This window comes from Danio rerio, chromosome 5 (genome assembly GCF_049306965.1).
Source record: "Danio rerio strain Tuebingen ecotype United States chromosome 5, GRCz12tu, whole genome shotgun sequence".
NCBI lineage: Eukaryota > Metazoa > Chordata > Actinopteri > Cypriniformes > Danionidae > Danio > Danio rerio.
In genome coordinates this window covers 11,540,846-11,567,152 of record NC_133180.1, presented here as the reverse complement: position 1 = coordinate 11,567,152, position 26,307 = coordinate 11,540,846, and the positions used below count along the sequence as shown (strand labels likewise).

The 26,307-nt window shown below is 32.6% G+C and overlaps 1 protein-coding gene and 1 long non-coding RNA gene across 7 annotated transcripts in view; one reads left to right on the top strand and one right to left on the bottom strand.

Moving 5' to 3' along the window:
- The window catches only part of LOC137495558 (uncharacterized), a 320,840-nt gene that overhangs the window by 208,390 nt on the left and 86,143 nt on the right, over positions 1 to 26,307 (bottom strand). For all 6 annotated transcript variants that reach the window (XR_012406725.1, XR_012406729.1, XR_012406728.1 and 3 more), the window contains exon 3: positions 576 to 683. This is a non-coding gene — a long non-coding RNA (uncharacterized lncRNA). The remainder of the gene's footprint in view (positions 1 to 575; positions 684 to 26,307) is intronic.
- The window catches only part of rtn4r (reticulon 4 receptor), a 179,547-nt gene that overhangs the window by 72,178 nt on the left and 81,062 nt on the right, over positions 1 to 26,307 (top strand).

Sequence of the window (26,307 nt, the reverse complement as noted above, 5' to 3'; positions counted from 1 at the left end):
GGGACTTTTTGTAAAACCCAATAGTCAACAAGGTAAAAGTGAAAGTATCACTAACTTAAGTGCTCACTGACAGGACATTTACTCACAGGGAGACGATGTTTAGCACATGAACATACATTCTAATATGCAGAGCCAGTTCAGAGAGTAATTTAAAGAAGGGAGGAAATGCAAAACGGAAAAGCTGCAATCCCTACATACATAATGAACTATGGAGGTTGTATCAAACTGTTCAATATTACATTGAGTATTGTGGCATCTCTAATACATAGTAGTGATATATAGTTTACTAAATAATTATCTGTCCACTTGAAAATTCATGAAACAAACAAACACACTCCATAATCTTTAGCCCACAAAGGACAATTGATTGATAGGAGCCAAGTGTATACTTCTCAATGTACAGTGCTTTAAGTGTATATATAAGTGAATAACGACCTGGCTCATTTTATTGGCATTAAAAAGCGATATAGCTATAAAAAAATATCAATATCATCTCAGTCATAAACTTGTTTTATGTGGCACCCTGATTATAATTACAACAGGCAGGAAAGTTTCACATTCGTGCTCTTTTATACCTGTGTTTTGGCTGTAGTTCCTCCAGGGTGGTGCACTGTGGAGAATGTTTTTAGGATGCGTGCCGCTGCTTTCTCTGAATCGGCTGAACTCGTGTTGCTCTCTCTGCTCTGTAAGGACACTGTAAAGTAAAGCACACAGGCTATTACAAACTGATACAACATCTCTAACAGGCTGCTGCACACATTAAATGACCTGAGTCGTTTCTGAAAGAACAGTTCGTTGTGCTCTTTCCTCTATAGAAAGCTAAAGAACAGCGAGCAGTGTGGATGTTTACTGCCTTCAAACACCACAGACGATTGTGCTTCATGTACCTTAGTTGTAGAAACGTAGCAAAGCTTTTTTAAAATAAAATAAAATGAAATGAAATAAAATTAATTAAATTGAAAATAAATAAAATCAAATGTGCTGCAACAATGTATTATTATTACTGTTATTAATATTGTTATTGTTATTATTATTATTATTGTTATTATTATTATTATTATTATATTATTATATTTATTTATTATTATTGTTATTATTATTATTTTTTATTATTATTCAATTATTTTATTATTAGTGTTATTATTAATATGTTATAATAACAATTATAATAATAATAATAATATGTATTATTATTATTATTATTATTATTATTATTTTTGTATTATTATTTTTTTACTATTATATGGTTTGTAATTGCTTTTGAAATTTTACTTGCATTTACATATTAACAATTGCTTCTACACCTTTCTCTTTAATCCAGTGTAAACTAATCAACATAATTAATCATTAGTATCACATCTTTATGTTTTGTTCTCTTTCGCTCTTCTTTTTACGGTGTTAACCAAATTTAGCAAACCACAAGCTTGTTTGCTTAGTGTTTTCTTTAGCATTGCATGTTATTTTTTACGTTTTTCCATTTTCGATTATGCCAATATTTGTGTCTGTTTTGTCTAACTTAAAATTTTGAACATTTTGATAAATTTATTGATTACAGATGAAAAAAAAATCTCTAACATTTTAATATGTTTTGTTTATATATATATATATATATATATATATATATATATATATATATGTATATGTGTGTGTGTGTGTGTGTGTGTGTGTGTGTGAATATTTCTATACATGTTTATTTTTACTTTGCTTGACCAAATGGAAAAGCGAGAATCAAGAGAAATCAGTTATCTCATGTTTGCTTGTTGATTTTGGGGTCCAGGGGATGTTTAGATATGTTCTGATATGTGTCTTTATTTCTTCTACTTACACACTCTTGGCTAACATATATTTTTTTGTTTTGTTTTGTTGCGCACAAACCTTATATATAATGCATGGCTAGTATGTTTTAAGAAAAAAAACATAAAGAAAACATATAGTAAATAGTTGAAGTCTTGTAGACTAAAATATTTACTGCTAAATCCATCACAATCTCACAGCGATTCATAAATTTTGGTTTAGGGGCTAATTCATATGAATTGGTAGAATGTTATTTGTACAATTTATCACGATTAGCTTATCCCCCAGTGAAAGTTGGATTTAGGGGCGGGGTTGGGTGCCACGCCTGCTTTTTAAAATCAGACCTTTTTTATATGAATGAAATCGTACAAATTAGCCACAAAACTGCCAAAATGTAAAATACATACTTTTCCTCTTGAGATCAGGTTGACTAAATAATTTGTATTACCAATCGTTTTGAAGCAACAATACAATGCTTTACATTTTGTAAATTATTATTATTATTTTGGTTAGCATTGCAGTATGCATGGGCAAGTTTATTTGGGCATAAATATTTTGTAGTTTCAGTCCAGGTGAGACCAAAGAACCTCCCCAATCAACCCCAATGTTCACCCATTGAGGGGAAATGCTGTAAGACAGTTTGAAGAAATAAATAAATAGTAGATACAATAACTAAACACTTTTATTGTAAATGCAGATAATTATATTGCAAATGTTAGGAACAGTTTACAGGGTACATATTTTAGGGTGAGAAAAGAGTAAGAGTGCAACCAATAATCACTGGTAGACGTCACTTTCATCATGACCACGTAAAATAAGAGGCCAAAATACTGATAAATCTCACTGATGCTTACAAATTAATGCTGATCATTTATATTCATACAAAACTCTGTCTTTAAAGAGAAGTACTAATTTTCATATTTCATACATTTTTCTATTTAATTAACTTATTTATTTTTTTAAATAGGGCAGAGGTCTTCAGTCCTGCTCCTAGATGCCTACTATCCATTTCTGCTTTTCTGTATGGTTATTTGACTGGCAGCGTGTCCAGTGAATTCATAAAGTTATCGCTATCTTTGTAAGACTTCCAGCAGCAGTTATTGTTTTCGCCAATCACCTTGAATCTCCTTCAGCGCTCATTGAAAATGAATGACAGTTGGTTGTTTTGTTGCTGTAAATCACTTTCTGGCTGGACACACAGTTCTCCTTCACTGTAATCCACACACAGCTCATCATAAACATATAAACAGTCAGGCCCAAAACTCTGATGATCCTCAATAGACAGATGAAAATCTCAGAAACAGGCTCTCAGCTTGTAAACCCACAGAAATGAGAAGAGGAAAAGAGATAAAGTGTATTTTAATCTTTAAATGATTTGCTCTGAAATGACTTGAAAGAGTGTTTTGTTTATCGCTTTTAAGCAGCTTGCTGTTGTTGTTATTGGTTAACTACGTTAGAAAAGATTAAGTCATTATGAAATTATGATTAATACAATTTAATGTTCAATTGAACAAAGTAGGTAATTCTTTAAATTTCATTAACTGTCAAATATACTTATAAAACCATGTTTAATTTTGGTTTAGAAGAAAACGAAAAGTAAAATAATCTTGAGATTAAAGTTGGGTTAGACGATATAGCAAAAAATGATCACAATATCATGTTTCATATCATTCGGTATCGATAATTAAAGATTTTTTTTAACAATACATTTAGGAATACTTTTTTAACCATTTTATTTTAATTTAACAACATTACTCAGGTTAATGGCTTTAATAGTCAAAAACAAAAATATTTAAATAAAAAAAAAATCTCATCTATTTATAATAAAATAAACATAAATGTTTAAGAGACTCTCAAACTTGATAAATAAAATCTTACAAAGTGTGTGCGTGCAATGGCAAAGTGTAAATGCTGAACAATAAAAGCAAACTTTAAGGTGTGAATAATAATGATATAGTAAACCTCAAACTCTGTAAACAACACAAAATATGGTAATCAAATATGAACTTTTAAGTAAAGGAACCAACCATCATTATTAAAATACATATTGCAAAAAATATATATATGTATATTACGATTTGTGAAGTTAAATGACACTTAGGCCCAATCCCAATTCTATTTTTGTTCCCCTTCCCCTTGGCCCTTACAACCAAGGGTGAAGGGGAAGGGCTTCAAAATTTACCCCTAAGAATTGAGATAGCACTACACCAGCCGTCGTAATAATGACAAAAATACTAATTTGTGGATCTCCTTACTTCTGGGTTCATTGTGGCAGGTGTATTCTGGGAAATGTTCTTACCCCTTGGTTTCAAGTGTGGTCCTGAATAATCTTAGTTTGAAGGTTACCCAATTCACCTATAGTGCATGTCTTTGGACTGTCTTTGGACTGTGGGGGAAACCAGAGCACTTGGAGGAAACCCATGCCAACACAGGGAGAACATGCAAAATTCACACAGAAATGCCAACTGACCCAGCCAAGACACAAACCAGCGACCTTCTGGCTGTGAGGCGATTGTGCTACCCAGTGCACCAGCGTGCTGCACAATATTTTATTTCAGTTTTATTAAAATTTTCCTCAAAATAACTTTACTTGAAATGTAGTGGCTTTATTCTTGATATCTAATCAGATTATTCTCAATTCTCTTTTTATTTCACCATTTTTAAGTAGTTTAATAGAAGTATTTGAGCAGAGAAATTATTGTAGTAACTGCTGTAAGTGGGCAACTGGAGCTAATATAACCTAGCTAAACTGTTTAATGAATCTAAAATGGCTAGCATGGGGCTAGCATTTCTGGCACATAACTCATGTCCCACACACCACTTGACCCCGAGTGTCTCTGTTGTCAGCGATCTGGCAAAAAATATTTTATTTATTTTATTTTATTTTTTTCTTTTTATTTATTTATTTATTTTTTATTTTATGTTATGTTGTTATCTTATGTTATGTTATGTTCTATTCTATTCTATTCTATTCTATTCTATTCTATTCTATTCTATTATATTATATTATATTATATTATATTATATTATATTATATTATATTTATTATATTATATTTATTATTTTAAATTATATTATATATTATATTATATTATTTTAAATTATATTATTTTATATATTATTTTATATTATTTTAAATTATATTATATTATATCATATTGTATTACCATTTATTTTTATTTTATTTTTATTATTTATTTTATTTTTATATTATATTATATTATATTATATTATATTATATTATATTATATTATATTATATTATGTTATATCATATTATATTATATTATATTATATTATATTATATTATATTATATTATATTATATTATATTATATTATATTATATTATATTATATTATATTACATTATATTTTGAGATATTTACCAACTCTGAGCATTGCATCATTATCGGCTTATCTCCAGTCCACCTGGTGTCTTTGTTGGAAAATCAGCACAATGATGCAAATCCCCTGACACACGCATGCACAAGCACACAAACTCTCTCTCTCTCTCTCTCTCTCAGGCACACACACACACACACACACACACACACACACACACACACACACACACACCTGCAGCTGAGCTCACAAATATGGCTGTTTATGATCTGCCTGCACTTCCATAAATCACGCTACTGTTTTCTGCATGAACAGGTTGACTCTGATGATGAGTAGCAGATTAGTTGCGCTCAAAAGTGAATCGTAACATGAGCTAATATCTGAAAATTGGTCTGTTGAAGTGTGTGAAAGGCCACGTAACCGTGTGCATTCGGAGAACTAGATTTAGTTCCTGTTCAAATGCTGTGAAAGCGGCTTGAGTCTTCATGCATGAGATTAATTAAAGAGCTTCTTTCAGGATGGACTTTCTTCAGATCAATGCCAGTGTAACACATCAGCGTCCATTTCACATAGAAAGAAAAGAAAAAGACTATAGAGTGACTTTCAATAGACTCTGATTTCGCCATTCAGGTTTATCAAATGGGATTGATGGTGATTTGCATGCGGATCTCACCGGATTAAAGCATGTTTGAATGAAATGGTCATTTTAAAGCAAAGTTTGATGAAGCGAAACACTGCAGGAAAACACTTGTTTTGTACATTTGTGCATTTTGGGTTTTTTGACTTTGTGTGTGTGTGTGTGTGTGTGTGTGTGTGTGTGTGTTTGTGTGTGTGTGTGTTTTCAGTCTAATGTAAAAAAATGCATGTAAAATGCACTGTTAGGTGTTGCTTTTGTTGCACTTTTGTATCTGTAGATTTAAACTACAAAACACATTTTTTAAAGGCAAAAATATATATATAAAATAAGTCTCTGATGTCCCTAGAGTGTGTGTGTGAAGTTTCAGCTCAAAATACCCCACAGATAATGTTTTATAACTCTTTAAAACTGACCTATTTAGGCTTAAACCTAATTGTGCCATTTTGGTGACTGTCGCTTTACATTTAAATGAGATTGTGCTCTTTTTAAAAGAAGGCGGAGCTACAAATTGTTGTGTCAGCATAATGGCAGATTCAAAAACAAAACTAATGTCTTATGCTAGTTAGGGAGAGATTGTGACTAATGGGCGGGGCTTTCCCTCTCTGATGACACATTCGAAGGGAGAATGTCAATCAAAGTGTTTCTGCAGACTGTTTTTAACAAGTCTGATTATAACAAATAAAATTACCAGATTATCTCCATTAGATGCTGGTTATATTCACAGAAAGCTGGCACACGACTGTGTTTATACCCCTTATAAAAGTGGTTTTGTATCACAGGTCCCCTTAAAAGGGTTCATATTATGCAAGATCCATCTTTGGAAGCTGTTTGGCAAGAAACGTTTGTAGGCATATTGTGTCCACAGTCATATTGCAGCGATTTAAACACAACAAGTCTCATTTAAAAATGTCTTGATGATAAAATAGGATGCAAATCTCAGCTATTTTGAGGCCCAACATGACATAGCTGTGCAGATTTTTCTTGCCCGACAATATTGATTGACAGGCTTTTATCATTATGTTTCCATATTAAAGCATATAAACATGCCCACAAGACAGGATTTGCAAAGAAACTTTGATTAAAAGATATGTTCTAACTATCTGTGATCCAACTGCACTTTAAGAAGCAGCAAGTGCTAGACTTTGTATTTTTACAGCATTTTGAATGATACTATTTGAGCTTTGTAATTCATAACTGCTGGAATCAACACAGCTGCATAGTGTACACCACTATAAATGAGGATGCTTCAATCAACAGGAGTTCTGGTGTGTGGATGTTAAATCTGGTTTATTTTGTAAAATGGATCTCTATAGAGCTGCATATTTTATTGTTTGTCACATTTACCATGAGTGGATGAGCACACAAAAGCATGTGTGTTTGTGTGAGCAGGCGTGATTGTAATAACAGCATTTGGGTGTGCCTCATTCATCTTACTGTGGTATTTGTGAATGTGGGTCTCATTCTGCTTTTTGTCTTTTTGCTGTGTTTATCCTGACATCCCACCTTGGACCTTGGTTTTAGTTCTCTGAAGAGAAATGTCCAGAGAGTGGGCAGGGAGAACTTACTTTGAGTGGGTGGAGAGAACTAGCCAATTTGCATTTAAAGGCACAGGCACAAAAACAGCTACAATACCCTGTGACCCAAAAATTGACGTTTTCAACAGGGCACAATAAATGGTCTGATGAGTAATTTAAGCTGAAATATCACAGACCAGCCCGATCTCATGTGAAAACGAAATTATTTTACATTTTGTCAGTTTAGTGGCTAATTCTTACAAATTTTAAGTTAAGTTGTACGAAAATGTATGATTTCAAAATACATCCAACGCCACCTTTTAACGCAACCAACATTTGGGGGATGAGCAAATCGTACTAAATTGTACAAATGAGATGGCACGAATTTGAATTAGCCACTAAATCAATGTTACAAATTACTGTAAGATTGCATTGCACAGACACAATCTGGAGACACAAAAGGTTATTTCACATCTTGTTAAATGGCCAAAATTGGAGCCCTTTAACAATAACAATAATTAAAAATAATAATAATTATAAATAATAATAATAACAACAATAGTAATAATAATAATAATAACGTTAAAAGGCGAACAAAAGCAAAGACACAATCTTTAAGGGCCCTATCATACACCCAGCACAACGCGGCGCAAAGCGCGCTGCAATTGTTATTTGCTAGTTTCAGCTCAGCGCAAGAGTGGTTTTAACGTTTTGCACCACGCTGTTCAAATAGCAAATGCATTTGCGCTCAAATGCGCGCCTATAGGCGTTCTGGTCTAAAAAAGAAGGTGTGTTAAGGCGCATTGCTATTTTGAGGAACTATAATAGACTGCACAATAGACCAGATCAAAGCAGGTCTAAAGTCCAGTGTAGAGCGCGTTCGTTGTGCACCACACTTACACACTGCTTAATACACACTGGATCTACAGCAATTCGCAAATATCTTTACAAATGAAAAATAATTAAAGGATTAAAATATTTCAAAATTGATTATTTTCTAGCCTACATAAATATTAAAAACCACCGCCTCCATGCCTTCTTCAGGTTTTTTTTAGTTTATTCATGACAATTTGCTTTCGTATAATGTTATTGTTAGTAGCAGTATTATTTGTCAAATGCATATTTATATTTGTTTTATTATAGATTTGCCCACCTGTCAGGTTTTAGACCATATGGGGCACAACATCTGTATTTGCAAATAACTCAGTTGTTTGACCACACTTTGTTATTATTGTTCATTTAGCAGTTTGCTGGAAATTACAACTGAATTTAGAAATAGTTTTGAAACAAATCTTATTTACAAATAATACAAAAAATATTTACTTTAACAAAATGAATTATTTACAGGCTAATTGGTGTTACCCTATCCACGAGAGTGCAAGTGAAAGTAAAAAATGAGGAGGCTCATTTCTAATTCTCAAGCTGTAGAAGCTCTGTTTAACTGTTTTTTTCTCTAGTGAGGTGTTCAGTTTTTTCACTTCAAAGTGCGCCATGTAAATCGCAAATGCGCTATGGGGTGACACAACTGACTCTTAAAGGGAATGGGAGATGAGACTCTGATTGGTTTATTCTTAAATAAGAGAATAAGCTCAACCCTGTTAGACCATGCGCCGCGGCGCAAAGCAGATTTTTCCGTCCTTAAAATAGCAAAAGTGGATTCTGACATACCCTTAATGTGTTTGCGACCTACGCTCTGCACTTTGCACTTGGATTGCCGATATAATTTGTACTTGTTTTTATTTGACTATTTGATTGGAAATTTGCATTCAAAATTTGCTAAAATGTATATTATATTTATTATTATTAATAAATTTGATAATTTATTATAATATCATTATATTTGCTATAAATATACATATTTACAAAAAAACAGCAGCATTCGAGAAATAAAAAAAAAATCTAAATAATAAAGTGTAAAACGTATAATTTAAAACAAATTCTTGAGTTAGAAAGATCACAGAGCAGTCAAGTTTACCGGGTGCCGAGCGCTCTCTTCAAATAAACTGTACTATATATAAGGTAATGAATACATATATAAGCTAATAAATACAAACAATGTTTATTTACTAATAAGCTTATTTTGTTATTCTCTTATTTGTTGTTTGTCTTATTTGTTATTGTTGGCTGTTGTGTTGTTATTAAATATGTAATTTTATTATTTTTTTTTATTATGAGTGAATCATTACCTTGATTAATATAATCTGTCTATTAATGTAAAAAAAAATATAAACATGAGTTTTAAAACAGACTGCACCAATTCCTGTGCTAGAACTGTATGCAAATTAGCCCAGAATTAAGTAATGTCTCATTTGCATGTTTGAACATACCATTTTAGAAAATTGTAATACAATAAAAAAAGTTAGAATTATTTTAGTGTAAACATTTTAACGCAGAAAGTAAAGTGTTGACTATTAGTTATTTTTTAATATAATTTTTTCTACTATTCACCTCTGGGTTCCTTATTGGATGCATATTCCTTCACTAAAGCCTTTCTGGAATATTTCCCTTTTTCCTTTTCCTTTTAGAGCCGAACTAATTTGTCACGGCAGAGATGCTGAGATAATAGGTTTAGGTATCGCGTAGGGAATCTCAGGCTTTTGTTTGCTATGCGTTATTGAATCATAATGAGAATGAGAATATGAGGGCTGGAAAGGAGAACGGTGGCAGATCTCCAATTAATAACCGCTGATCAAAAATCACTCACGTAGCAGTGGAGGAGAATCAAAAACACACACTTTTGGCAAGCATTTCCCATGGTATCTAATTACATGGCTAACCCTAACCCTATACCATCCGCGAAAAACATCTTCATCTCAGAGAAGAGATTTTTTTTTTTTTTTTTGTACTTCAAGATCTGAGAGAATGTGATCTGGAAGCGTCTGTGGTGAAATAAATAGTTCAGAAAAGACCAGATTTAAGTCTTATAAAGTTCACAGAGCAGTCAAGTTTACCAGGTGCCGAGTGCACACAATGAGTGCTTTTGAATTAATTATGGGATTTTCAAAACTTTTGTGAGTCATCAAATTTTTGAAAAAAACAAAACAATTTTTTTTTTTTACAGTCGTTAGCAAAAAACAAGTTGTCAGTGAGCAGAAGTCTACTAAATAAATAAACTGTACCATATATAATCTAATGAATACATATATAAGCTAATAAATACATATAATGCGTATTTACTAATTAGCTTATTTTGTTTTTCTTATAGTTATTGTAATATAATATATAATATTATTAGTAATAATATAATAATAATAATAATAATAATAATAATAATAATAATAATAATAATAATAATAATAATGATGATGATGATGATTATGATAAAACTGTTATTATTTTTGTTGTTGTTGTTGTTGTTGTTGTTGTTGTTGTTGTTATTATTATTATTATTATTATTATTATTATTATTATGATAAAATCGTCATTTTATCATTATATTTATTTTTTAATTTTATATTTTACCAGTCTATTGTGGGTGCATATATTTCAAATATTTAATCCATTAAATTAAAAAATGTCTATGTATTTATTAGTTTTGGTTTATTATTTTATGGAATTAGTTACATATATAGATTTATTTACATATACTTAATAATAATAATAATAATAATAATAATAATAATAATAATTATTATTATTATTATTATTATTATTATTATTATTATTATTATTATTATTATTACAGAGATTGTAATAGAAAAAAAACTCTCCTTTTAAAGTTTATATTTAGTTTTTAATGTTATATTACATCAGTCTATAATGGTTGCATATATTTCAAATATTTACTCAATTCATTTCATTTCATAGCTTCAGTATTTTTTTATATATTTTTTTATTTAATATTTTTTATTTATTCTTTTATGTGCTCAATTACATGCATGCTAACATGATAAAAATAAAAATGATGATGATGATACAACTATTATTATTATTATTATTATTATTGTTATTATTATTATTATTATTATTATTATTATTATTATTATTATTATTATTATTATTATTATTATTATTACAGAGACTGTAGTGAAAAACACTGATTTTAAATATTATATTTAATTGTTAAATTAATATTAAACTAGTCTATCATGGTTGTGTATATTTCAAATATTGAATCTGTTAATTTTATATTTTCGCATTTATTTACTTTTGTTCATTATTTGATATACTTATTTACATATATAGATTTATGTAGGTACACACAATAATATTATTAAATAATAATATAATGTCTTGTTGCAAAAATTAAAATAGGAGGGATTGTTATGGTGACTAGAATTATTAAAAATGTATTAAAAATAATAATAATAATAATAAAATTAATAATAATAATATATTTATTTATTTATTTATTTAATTTATGATATAATAATAATATAGTGACCATAAAAATGTAAAAATGTCTCCTATTTGAATTTTTGCCATATAAAAACAAATTACCATGCTGTTGAATTTGATGGTTAGATATACTTCCTTTTAAGTAGGTGGCAATGAAATAATATATGATGTATGTTTTTAATTCTTGAGAAAGGATCTGGGAGATGAACGGGTTATATGTTATGAGTTTTCTTTCAGTCTTCCTTTGGGGACCTCAGATCTGTTTCTCCACTTAGGGGGAAAAAAAAAACAAGTGTTACAGATGAAGCTGTCAGTGAAAAATGCAATGCCTTCCCACTGTTCAAAGCACAATTACTGCCTCAAATATCCAGGGACATTCATATTCATAGCTCAGATTGAGCTTTTTCAAGACAAGATTCACAAAAGATATTATAAATTATTGACAGAGAACATTGGCTATAGGTGAAGTACAAGTCTACTGAAGCACAGAGGCTCAGTTTCACATTATTGAAAACAAGTGCTCATCCACTAATATATCTCTTCAGAAATAATAAAGCTCGTTTTCTTTGCATTTGAGCCATATCTTTTCAATTTCTTATTATATTAGGGTACAAGGACGATCCACAAAGGAAATGAACAGCCAGCCAGATTCATCTGCTCATTACAGAGATTCTGACAGCGGGAAGAGTCACTGTAGCTCTGTTTCCATACAAAGATGTGAATTAAACGTATAGAATATTGTATGAAATATTTGGAAAAAGAGCACTGTTTAGATCCAGTAAGTCAAAGAGAATCAGTCTATCTCTTCCTGATAAACTGGCGGCAAATATCAAAAATAAAAATGTATTTTTATAAATCGCCTTGTAGGTTTAAAATTAAACTTCACTTATCAATACATACATAAAACACGTGCATATGTACATATAAATTACTCGCATATATGCCTACAGACCATTTCAATGTGGTAAAGTCATTGGCCCATGAACATTTCCTGCTTGTTGTCAAACTATTTCATAACTGTAACAAAATTCAATTCAATCATGACTTAACGTTTAAACGTCTGTTATACCATTATTTACCAATATGTGTACCTTTAAGGAATCTCTAAAGTTGTGATAATTTAAAATATAAAACAGGAAATATGGCAGAACCATTGTTATTGTTTACACATCCTTAAAAATTGTCTATACTACTGGATGTATATGGATGGATGGATGGATGGATGGATGGATAAATGGATATCAGCAGAATGGATGGATGGATGGATGGATGGATGGATGGATGGATGGATGGTTGGATGGACGGACGGACGGACGGACGGACGGACGGACGGACGGACGGACGGACGGACGGACGGACGGACGGACGGACGGACGGACGGACGGACGGACGGACGGACGGACGGACGGACGGACGGACGGACGGACGGACGGACGGACGGACGGACGGACGGACGGACGGACGGACGGACAGACAGACAGACAGACAGACAGACAGACAGACAGACAGACAGACAGACAGACAGACAGACAGACAGACAGACAGACAGACAGACAGACAGACAGACAGACAGACAGACAGACAGATAGATAGATAGATAGATAGATAGATAGATAGATAGATAGATAGATAGATAGATAGACTCGATGGATGCATGCATAAACAAACACCCATGTTAGCTCAAGCACATACATATAAACTCGATCCCTGCATAAACACCCACATTACTCACACACATACATATTTAGAAATAAAAGCTCTATAACTGGACTTTTAAGAGCCTATAAGGTACACATTTGTATTTTTTTAGGTATAGATGTGTAACTTTAATTTACAAATGTGGATTTGATGGGTATAAAAGTGTACTTTTTAAAAAGGTATGGCCCAAGTGATGGCTTTTGTACCGTAATGTCTGAGTTGCTTAATGTGTGGCATTCATTCCTGCCCGTAATTATTACTTTCAATTGATCTTGTTTTTCTTTTTCCCTTTCGGGCTTTCTATTGGTTGATTTGGTAACAAATCCTTGCTCTCGCTCATTCCTCCACGTCACCACAGTTTCTGACGGTATATATTTACAAATTTTATTCTTCTTTACTACTATTAGAATGATGATGATGATTATTATTATTATTGTTGTTATTATTATTATTTTACTAGTATTATTGTTATAGTTGTTGTTGTTATTATTGTAATAATAATAATAACAATATTGATAATAATAATAATAATAATAATAATAATAATAATAATAATAATAATTATTATTATTATTATTATTATTATTATTATTATTATTATTATTATTATTATTATTATTATTATTATTATTAGTTGTCTGTTCTATGCACATCGTCTGTAAAATATTTGCATTTATTTTTTTTTATTTTATTTCTGGCCATCCATCGTCAGATTCTTGTGATTATTGATCACTTCGTATTTTATTTACCAGCATATTGATTTTGTTAAGCACCTACAGTATTGACACCACTTTGTCAGGTCAAGAAAAGCTGCTTTTTAATGTAGACAAGCCTGGTTTACATGTTCATCTATCGACATCTGAGATTAAGGTTGTTACGGGTCTATAAACACAGACACAAAACAACAACAACTGACACACAACACCAGACCTTTCCACCAGCACACACACAGCCGACCACTGACCCACAACATCCCCTATGAATAAAGCATTCAGCCGCTGTTTATGAGGTCCAGATCAAAGCCAGTGGCCGGAGCTAATGATGAACGGATGAGGGAAGAGGATGTGTTTGACAGTCATTACTGGAGCTACAGATTGAGCTTAAAACACAGAAGACAGGCACACTTTAGTTTTACAGCCGTGCAATAAGTCTGGGCATTATTTGGTAAAGTAATGCTGTTATATAGTATAGCTATAGTTATATAGCTGTTATATAGTTTGAGCATGCAAAATTTTGTTGTACGGTGCTGCAGTACAGTGCAGTGCTGGGCAGGATTAACCAAGATGTTTAGACATAAAAAATATGAGTGATTGGTCCATATTCTAAATTCCTGTCCTGGGGAAAGAGATTTCACAGTTCAAAATTCATCAGCTTTAACTTTGCAATTCGTTTTTAGTCTGACACATTCACGTGTGAATGAATGGAAGTCTATGGGGAGAAAAGTCCAGTGTGACCACGGCTTAACTTAACTTGTGATAAATACAGATGATGATGGTGGTGATGATGATTGTTATTAAGGCATTTTTTGTTTATTATTATTATTATTATTATTATTATTATTATTATTATTATTATTATTATATTATTTATTATTATATTATTATATTATATACTTAATTGTATTACCATTATTATCATAATCATTATCATCATTATTATTATTAATACTACTGATAACATAATAAAAAATACTAATAATACTGACATTCTTTTATCAAAGATAAATATACAATAATAATAATAATAAAAATAATAAAAATAATAATAATAATAATAATAATTATCATTATTATTATTATTATTATTATTAAGGTACATTTCTAAAAATAATACATTTATAAAACTTATTATTATTTATATTATTTTATTATTATTAATCAGGTACATTTCTAAAAAATAATACATTTATAATAATAATAATAATAATAATAATAATAATAATAATAATAATCATAATGATAATTATTATTATTATTATTATTATTATTACTATTATAATTATTATTATTATTATTATTTTAATTTTATTATTGTTAATATTATTATTAAGATTATGATTATTATTATTATTATTATTATTATTCAGGTTCATTTCTAAAAATAATACATTTATAATTCTTCTTATTATTATTATTAATATTATTATAGCATTGTTCCCAGTTTAAAGTCAGTGATAATAATGAATGGCTGATGGAAGTGGATGTGCTTGACGTGGCTCTTCTTGGTAAAAACATCAGTAATCATTAGCCTGATGCCGACAGCATAGAGACTGGTCTCAGAAAAATGCCAGACAGGCTTCAGTGGGCTTTCAATCTTTTGTTTTCCAGCTGTAACTCAGGGCATGACTCAGTTGCGCCTCTGTGATGAATATGGATTCATCATGATAATTAGCAGAGCAGGAATGAGTGTGCAGCTTTCACATTACACTCAAGGGCTGCTGGATCACTCTTTTGATGAGCAACAGAATGAATGCTTGAAAGAATGCTGCTGTTTTTTTTTTTTACATAAATATGGACAAACCTAGTGTTTGGGTTACATATTTAGTAGGGATGCACCCTAAAGTTGAAGTCAGAATTATTTGCTCTATTGGGGGATATTTTCTTGGCTTTGGGCCCATCAGTACCAATTGAGCATTGCGTCAATGCCACAGCCTACCTGAGTATTGTTGCTGACCATGTCCATCCCTTTATGACCACAATGTACCCATCTTCTGCTGGCTACTTCCAGCAGGATAACGTACCATATCATAAAGCACTTATCATCTCAGATTGTTTTCTTGAACATGACAATGAGTTCACTGTGCTCAAATGGCCTCCACAGTCACCAGATAGAGCATCTTTGGTATGTGGTGGAATGGGAGATTCGCATCATGGATGTGCAGCCGACAAATATGCAGCAATTTCGTGATGCTATCATGTCAATATGAATCAAAATCTCTAAAGAGCATTTCCAGTACCTTGTTGAATATATGCCAGGAATGATTAAGGCAGTTCTAAAGACAAAAATGGGTCCAACATGGTACTAGTAAGGTGTACCTAATAAAGTGGCCGGTGATTGTACAGTAGAGCAACGATATAAATAAATGAGTCAAACAGTAATCAGGTACTGAAATAAAAAAATCAAATGTACAATAACATTGTATAGCCTTCACTGTATACATAATTTAATTAAAATATATATTTTTTAAAGCTAAAAACTACCATAAGTTATTGTGACTAAATCCTTTAAACTTAAAATGCAGGCCATAAAACACACAACTGATGAACTTTGATTTGTTTTTATAGTTAAACTGAAATGACTCAAAAATTGTACCTGGTCAACTATAATCTTCCTGACTTCACATTACAGATCCCGCGATATCAATGCCAAAATGATATATTATTCACCCCTACCTCAAACAAAACTCTTTTCTAGCCTAGTAAGCATAGACAAAATCAAGTTTTTGTAACAAAATCTAACATATTATTTATTTTTAGGTGAATTGGTTCACCCTGACCCTGAAGTTATGTATAGTGCCAGCCAGTCATATAGGAACTATCGATTTTAATCCCCGTCCAGCTATTTTTCTGTGCAAAATGCATCAGACGGTCAGTGAACGGACAGAGGGTTGAGAATACTGAGAGTCTGATATTCACAAGCACTGGAAATACTAAAGTAAAAAACGCATAGAAGCCATTAATATACACAACAGGCGAGTCAAAGAAGAGTCCGTCATCCACTGCTTGACATTTCCCTTCCATTTGGCCAATAGAAAAAGATAAAAATCCATACGGTTCAGCTCACACTGCAGAAAGTGTCAGAAGTGTGATGGGTGTGATTTTCACACCGCGTCTAATTGCATCAAGATATGAACAGAGCACATCTTAAATATGTGGATATAAGCTCTGCAGAGGGATGTGCTGTTGATTATCTGCTGCTGTAGAAGATGAATTGAATAGAAAGTCATGTGGCAGAAAGAGGGATATCGGAAGGATAGATGGTTGGTGAATGGATGGATGTAGGATCTCTTAATTTATAAATTACATTTTTGCCCCCTTAATTTGATTTATTTTAGAACAAAGGGACAGCGTACATTAATCAACACTGCTCAAGAATGTAAATGTACACTGTAAAAGGTGACTAGTTAACTTTACTTTTAAAAAAAGAGAGTAAACTCGTTGTCTAAATAAAAAATAAATAAAAAAATCCCCAGTTCTGCAGGTTGCAATGTCCCGAATTTTGATTGCCAATTAAGCCAATTGTAATGGATTGTTTTGGTTTAATCTGGAAATTCCCCCAACCAGCGAAGAGCCTGGGGGATCAGAGTGAGTACTCGAACTTGGGCCCCCCCGGTCCCTAGTTGCCTAATTAATAAGTAAAAAAGAAACTATCAGCCACTACTCATCTCAGACTGGTTTCTGGAATATGACAATAAGTTCACTGCACTAAAATGGCCTCCACAGTCAGCAAATTTCAATCCAATAGAGCACCGTTGGGATGTGGTGGAAGGGGAGATTCAAATCATGGATGTGCACAGAAATACTATCATGTCAATATGGACCAACATCTCTGAGGAATATTTCTAGTACCATGTAGAATCTTTGCCATGAAGGATTAAGGCAGTTCTGAAGGTAAAAGGGGTCGATACTAGTAAGGTGCACCTAATAAAGTGGCCGGTATGTGCATAATTATAAAAGTTAGGTCAATGGGTTTACTGCTTTTTTTCTTTTTTTTTTTAAAGTAAAGTAACTTATTTATTTTTACAGTATACCAAAATTAGTCCAAAGGATAGTTTTCATTGGAAGGAACTTTGTCTACCACTTTGGATCAGAAAATACTAATCTGTAAACATTATTTCAATTTTAAATGGGGAAATTAAAAGCATTATGAATGTGACCAACAAAAGTTAGTGAGTTTACAGTAGACAACATACGTTGTAAAATTCTGTCAATTAAACTGCAGACCCCCCCCCCCCCCATAATAAAAGCACAAGAGTTATAATTAATATTATTTTATTTTACATTTTTGCATTCATGAGGAAAAAGCTTCATTATGTATGTGACAGATGTGAAATTATCCCTTGTGTGACTTTAATATAATAGTTAAAACAGAGATATTTGTGAATATTTTGAAAATACTGTTAAAAAAATGCTTACTAATAGTTTCACTATTTGGGTTATTAATTCACTATTTATTATTTATTTATTATTTTTTATATTTTTTATTTTTTGTCATGACAAGGTTGACAGTTGCTTATTTCTGTATTTATATCAGTATTTACAGTGTGATGAATACAATCTGCAGTGTTCAGTCCTCAGAGGTTGTGTGTGAGTCTGATAATAAGCTCTAACTCATCCTGCTCCAAATCCACTGGAGCTCCTCAGCACTTCCAGCTCCTGCTGCTCAACACACTACTGCAACTCACAGAGAAAATAAAATAAAATAATGACCCACCTTCAGAAAAAAAAAAAAAAACAGATGATGTTATCCGTGCAGGATTTGGGGTAATACTTTAAAATGTGACCCTGGACTGCAAAACCAGTCTATGCGCAACCAGAAAAACTGATTATATTTGTGGGAAAAGCTAAAAATACATTGTATTAGTCAAATGTATTGATTAATATATAAAAAATAAGCGTTTGAATATTCAATATTGAAATAAAAATGATTATTAAGTCTTCAATGAAGGCATTTTGTAAATTTAAATTCATAAATATATCAAAACTCAACTTTTGATTAATACTTTGCATTGCTAACCACTGGGTCCCCTGAAAGGCTTGGAAATGTGCATTTTTCATTTGACGTTTGATGTAATCTCAACTGAAACACAGAGAGGGTGGGACATAGTGTAGCTCCTCCCCTTTAAAAAATCAGTCAATAGCGTTTGGTTTTATCACAGCTCTGCTAGTGAGAGTGTTTAAGCTTAAAAGCGTCAAATGAGAAGCGTCTTGAAGGGGGTGGGGCATGTCAGATACTAGAGAGCATTTGATTGGTCATAAGTTTATTAGAAACTGCATTATGAGGGGACGTGAATAAAACCATTCATTCAGGCAGATGTGACTGACTACAATCTTTATATGGTTTTATCAATTTTATAACTTTTAAACGTGCATTGTCACTGTATTAGCTTATAAAAATTCTAAAAACAAACAATACTGATACTAACATCTAAAACCTTTAATATGGACACCTTTAAAAGCATTTTTCTCAATATTTTTGAACCCTCAAGATTTCAGTTTTTCAAATAGTTTTATGTCAGCCATCTTTATCTATAAGCATATTTATTACAATGTATAAATCTCAATTTTCCAAAATCAACATTTCCCAGTATTCTCTTATGATTGGTTTTGTGGTCCAGGGTCACAAATATCACCCGCTTTGAATGTTATAACTCGATTGAATAGGTATTATCAGTGGTTATCAGCTGATAGATTTGGGCCAGTCTGCACCTAGGCTGTTTTCATCCGTTCATTTTTGCTAAGTTTAGGTTTAATACCTTAATGTCCATAACTGAAATCCTTCTTTTTGTATGAGCAGTTTTTGAATTGAGCATCATGTAAACGCCACTGTCTACCTGAGTATTGTTGCTGACCATGACCGTTCCTTATGACCAGTTTACCCATATTTTGATGGCTACCTCCAGCAGGATAAAGCACCATGTCATAAAGCACGAATGATCTCAGACTGGTTTCTTGAACATGACAATGAGTTCACTGTATACTCAAATGGCCTCCACAGTCACTAGATCTCAATTCAATAAAGTAACCTTGGGTAATAATACGGTTTCAAAGTATTGTGATTACCGCTCTAAAATATATTTCTTTTAATGTCTGGGTAATTAAAACGTTTTCCCCTTTGCACATAATATATTTTATTCAAATTAATTATTGACTTCTGCTGTCTTCATTTGTTTGAAAACAACAGATCAACTCTAAAATTTAAAACGGCATCTTTGGATATCTTTTCTGCTGAAGATGCTGGCCCACAGCTCATTATAATATTTGGCTTTATGTCATTTATATAAAAAAAAAAAAAATTGGCCACCCCTGATCTAGCGCTTACAACTTTGTACACATTTCCAATGAACTAACTTGAATTAATTGTGTATGCCCCATATTTACACCGTAGATTCCCATTTTTGGTAAGTTCCAGTTTACTACTCTAATAGTTAATGTCCATAACTGAAATTCCTCTTTTTGAATGAGCAGTTTTTGAATTGAGCATTGTTTCAACATCACAGCCAACCTGAGTATTGTTGCTGACTATGTCCATTCCTTATGACCTGTTTACCCATTTTCTGATGGCTACCTCCAGCAGAATAAAGCGCCATATCATAAAGCATGAATCATCTCAGACTACAAACTGTTCACTGTACTTAAAGGGCCTTCACAGTCACCAGACCTCAATTCAATAGAGCAGGGGTGTCCAAACTCGGTCCTAGAGGGCTGCTGTCTTAAGTTTAGATCCAACTTAATTAAACACACCTGCCAGGAAGTTTCTAGTATGTCTCGTTAGAGCTGGTTTAGGTGAGTTTAATTAGGGTTGGAGCTAAACTCTCCAGAACTCCTCCAAGACCGAGTTTAACCAAGTATATTTACCTTTCACCCACAGCTCATAATGATATTTGGCCTTTCGTCCTTTATACAAAAAAGTTTGGGCACCCCTGATGTAGAGCTTAAACTTTTGTACACATTTCCTATGAACTAACATGAATTAATGATGTTTGTATTGTATTTATACGTAGATTCCCATTTTTGGGAAGTTCAAGTTTACTAATGTAATAGTTATGTTTGTAAGTGAAATCCCTCTTTTCTAGGGGCTAAACTAATCATTTCTACTTCATACCGAATGCTATAACTAGAGTTGCTTTTAATAATTTAGGTAGTCTTCTGTGGTTAAGGTATGATAAATGTTAAAAGTAGGAAAGTGGTGTTGCATGCTAACTCTTGGCCATGCGTCGTGGGACATACGAGCGAGTTTCCCTCAAGCAGCGCTTTGCATTAAGTGGCTTAAATTCTGTAAAGGCCTGATGTAAAGGGATAGAGTGACTGCATATTAAACCACTAACTCAAAGGTATTACATAATTCATAGGCACAAAATCATATGATCAAGCGTGTTGAGTGCAGGGAAAGTTATCTGTAGGATATTGCATTGCGGGGGAAGTTGGGGGGAGGTTGTCATTTATATTTGAACCCGAAGTCCTCTGGGGAATAGTGTGAACACTAGGGGGCAAACTTGAGCTTCATGCACACAATTAGAACAGCAGCAGGAAGAAATGGAGAAGCCACTTACAGAAGATTTCTCAAAATGCGGTCCATCCTGCCCTCTGCTCCTCGCTTTGTTTAATTTGTGGCAATAGAGTCGCATTCATAACCCCTTTTCTGCATTCTGCTTCTCCAGCTTTTCCTCGTGCTATCGGCAGGGGTCTTTCTCAGCAGTATGTGTGTGTGTGTGTGTGTAAAACTCACTTGGATTTCCCTCCTGCTGCATTATGGATGCGAGACGGTTGAAGCCTGACTGAGAGGTCTGCGTTTGCACACCCGAGATGAATGCAAATGAAGTGCAATGTCAGCTCCGTGCTCTGGTCAAAACCTTGTCTACTGCACTCTGCTTAAGGATGAAGTTTTTTCTATGCCACCTTCATCTCTACACCGATTAGCAATGATAGTAATAATTGCAGAGCATCCAATTATACTTAGTGCAAATAACCTGTCCTGCTGGCCTAGGCGATTTGCACTTACTCTGCACACCAATGCAATGTTTGAACTGTCAAAGACAGCGTTTGTGCATTCGAATTGGTACAACGCTGTGCAGAAATACCTCTTATTTACATGTTACTTCCACTTTCGGTTTCATTTGAAAGCATCACAAACTTTAGCGCTGACTGATGGGACATTGGACAATGGAACCAGCTTATATTCAAACAAGAAAAAAGAGAGCATGTACACTCAAAAATTAAATACAAATATTTAAAATGAGCTGAAGCAACACAAATCTTGAGGTTTTTCTTTTGGACAACCTAATTGTTTTATGTTTAATCCACTTAAATGTGTTAAGTTAACTTAATTGATTTGTGATGGATATGCAACGTTGAGCTTTTATGTTGAGAGTATCTGAGCAGGATCAGTTCAGGACACAAGAGATTTGTGGAGTCACTGAAAAGTTTAACCGTATTAAAGTGAAAGTATTTTTTTTATCTGTCTGTGTTTTTAAGACCTGTGACTGTATGCATTCAGGCACAATAAATTATACAGTGTAATAAAAATGTAAGTGAGTTGTAATGTGTAATGTAATGTGAGTTATTTTACATTTAATTATTCAATTTCTGTATCTCGGTACTGTTAGATTCACCAGAAAACAATAAAGCGCTGTTTATTTTAATTTGATCTCTATTTGTTTCTATTTTACACCGAAAAGCAGGGTTCCACACAAATATTTCATGTTGTCCCAACACAAATCGATTAAGTTAGCTTAACTGTTTTTACAAATTTAAATGGGTTGAACATAAAACAATTAATTTGTCTAAAATTGTGTTGATTAAGCTTATTCTAAATAAGTAGTTTGAACAAGCAGCAAATTATTTTCTGAGTGTATCCCTTTGCTCTATTATTTTTACAGTACAGTATTTATACTTGTAATCCTAACCCTATTGATGACTTGCGTACTTATACTTTTAATTTGTTGATTTTATTTTATGCAAGATTCTCTCCCTTAAAAAAATCTAAACATTCAATCTAAATTAATGAATTCAGTCCAAATAGATCTACTGAAATCATCTGGTGAAAATGTGTATCACAGAAAACAAAATATTGCAATGAAAGGTTTTTCCAATATCCTGTTAAATACACTAATTGTAAGTAAATCTATCTATCTATCTATCTATCTATCTATCTATCTATCTATCTATCTATCTATCTATCTATCTATCTATCTATCTATCTATCTATCTATCTATCTATCTATCTATCTATCCATCCATCCATCCATCCATCCATCCATCCATCCATCCATCCATCCATCCATCCATCCATCCATCCATCCATCTATCTATCTATCTATCTATCTATCTATCTATCTATCTATCTATCTATCTATCTATCCATATGCCTGTCTGTCTGTCTGTCTGTCTTACTATCCATCCATCTATGTATATATAAATTAAAGTGACATTTGATGACAGTAAATAATCGTTTACTAGATATTTTTCAAGATGCTTCTTTACAGCTTAAAGTGACATTTAAAGGTATAACTAAGGTAATTAGGTAAGTTATTGTATAATGATGGCTTGTTCTGTAGACTATAGAGAAAAAAAAATAATATATATAGCTTAAAAGAGTTACTAATTTTGACCTTATATATGTGTTTTAAACTGAACTTTTGAGAAGTTATTTAGAATCATTAAAAAAAGAATAGAAAAATCATTTTTCTCCTACTATGACTAGTACTTATACTAGTACTGTTACTTATAATAGGGCTGAGCGATATTTCATCATGAAAAAGTATCATGAAAACTTTTTAACAATACATTTAGGAATATTGGGATTTTTTTTTATTTAACCACTTTATTTTTGCGGCTGGAAGGGCATTCGCTGCGTAAAAACTTGCTGGATAAGTTGTCGGTTCATTCCGCTGTGGTGACCTCGGATTAATAAAGGGACTAAGTCGACAAGAAAATGAATGAATAAATCTGATCTCTTTGTAATAAAATAAACATAAGTGTCAAAGAGACTCTTAAACTTGATAAATAAGATGTTTCAAAGTGCATGTGTTGTTATTGTAACGTGAAGTGCTTGCTCGTAGATTCCTTAAATATTTACAATGGACTGCGCTCACGCTCCCGTGGTGTCTCTTATAATAGGTGACCGTTAACTACTTTCTCAGAGGATGACAAACAGACAAATTTGTCTAAGGTAATTAGTCCGCAGTTATTTATAAAATGTGTATATTCCGTACAAAGTGTGAAGCAGATTGGTTAGTTCTACTTACATGAATTGTGGTGCACATGTGGCATTCATCAAAGTTTCAGATTTTTTTAAAAGGTGCGGCTGGAAAATGCGTGTGGTTTATGTGCGCATCGCACCCATGTGTGCGACACGCAAGTCATGTGCCTCCATTGGAAATGACAAACTTACTTCCAAGCTTATTGGCATTGCTTCCAATACGCACGCTCAGCAGCCACATTTTAATAAAACTATAGCGTTCAAACCGAAGCTTCATACCGAATCTTTTTTTAGCAATATTGACAATGGTGGTTGGTCAATATCTATTGATAATGATTTTATCGCCCAGCCCTATGCGAAACAGAACAATACTGCAAAAGATACTGTGCAAAAAAGGTATTTAAGGTTGACGAAAATAAGTACTGCAATGTGATTTGTAATCCATTCACAATTAAATATTGAGTCCTTGTAAGATGGAGTTTCAGTAAAGAGTCCGGTCCAAAAAGAGAGTAGGAAGTCAGTGTTGCTGTTTTAGATGCCTACTTGTGACTTATTTATATTTTACTCACATTTAGAATTAGGCAAACAACTAAACGCAAAAAAAGTACTTGTACTCTGATCTCACCTTTGACCCATGATTCTCTGCCTTTAGGGTATTTGAGTGTTTCTGTGCCTTGAGGATGAAGAGCACTAATGGTTCAGAAGGTCACAGACAATTTCTTCGTTCATTCATCACTGCTTAACAAATTCCGAATGTCTTCAGGCTTTGGGAATTTCATTAAACAAAAAGGTACAAGAGGTAGTATATTGTGAATTAAAATGATGTTGTTGGAGACACGAGGTGGAAGGTGTATAACCTTTCAGCCGTGACTATTTTGACAATTAACATGGCCTACAGCGCCTTATTAATTTGGAACAAATGCTGAATGAAAGATAGTATAGCATTATATTACACAGAGATCTTGCTTTTTTATTTCACAAAAGTTATTGTCTACAAGATTCAGCAAATTAATCACAAGAATACATTACCATTTTAAAAATATTTTAAAAATACAGTTTTTATTGTACCCCATCTTGACTTGAATATATTCTAAGCTTTTTAGTTTTGTAAATTTCTCAGAGGATAATTGGACACATCGTGACAGTTTTTCTTTCGCAAAGATGTTGATCCTGTCCTGGCTGGGTATGATTGCTCTGTTTAAGTGCAGAGAAATGCAAACTTTAAAGCAAATACAGTTAATTAAATAAGCCGGAGTGTTTTGCAGCATTGAACTCAGGTTCATTAACAGAGACTCACAGGAGATGCCCACATTAGAGGCACGAGGGAAGCTTGACTACATTTTAATGGCTTAAAACATTCAGGGAACTACACCAAACAAAAACACAGGCTTTCCATTATCTCTCCATGCATTTACCTGTGAGAAACTAAATGTTTACTTTAGATTAATATATAGATGACTAATAATTTCTTAAAGTTAAATGCCAGTAAAACTGTAACCCTTTTGGTTGGCTCTAAATCTGTTTTATCCAAAGCTCAATCTCTTACCCTGTTTATTGAAAACTCCCCAGTCGATTTCTCAACCCACGTGAAAAGTCTTGGGGTTATACGGGATGGCATGCTCTCGTTTGGTTCTCAAATTAGTCATATCTCACATTCAGCCTTTTTTTATTAGTGTAACATTGCGAGACTTTGCTCTTCACTATCTCAACAAAGTGCTTGTTCATGCTTTGGTTACATCATGGATTGATTACTGTAGCTCTCTCATATCTGGCATCCCTAATAGGCAACTTAGACATGCTATAGTTACCTGCTCGCGTACTTCTGATCACTTAACTCCAATTCTCTTTCACCTGCACTGGCTCCCCTGTTCACTATCATACATACAAAGCTCTTCATAACTAGGGCCCTCACTATCTTTCTGATCTTCTTCATATGTACACTCCTTTGCACTCACTGAGATCATCTTCTGCTGGGTTGTTATCTGTTCTAAATTTCAAGATGAAGTCATTTGGTGGCAGGGCTTTTAGTTGTACTGCACCAAAGTTATGGAATTCCCTGCCTTTG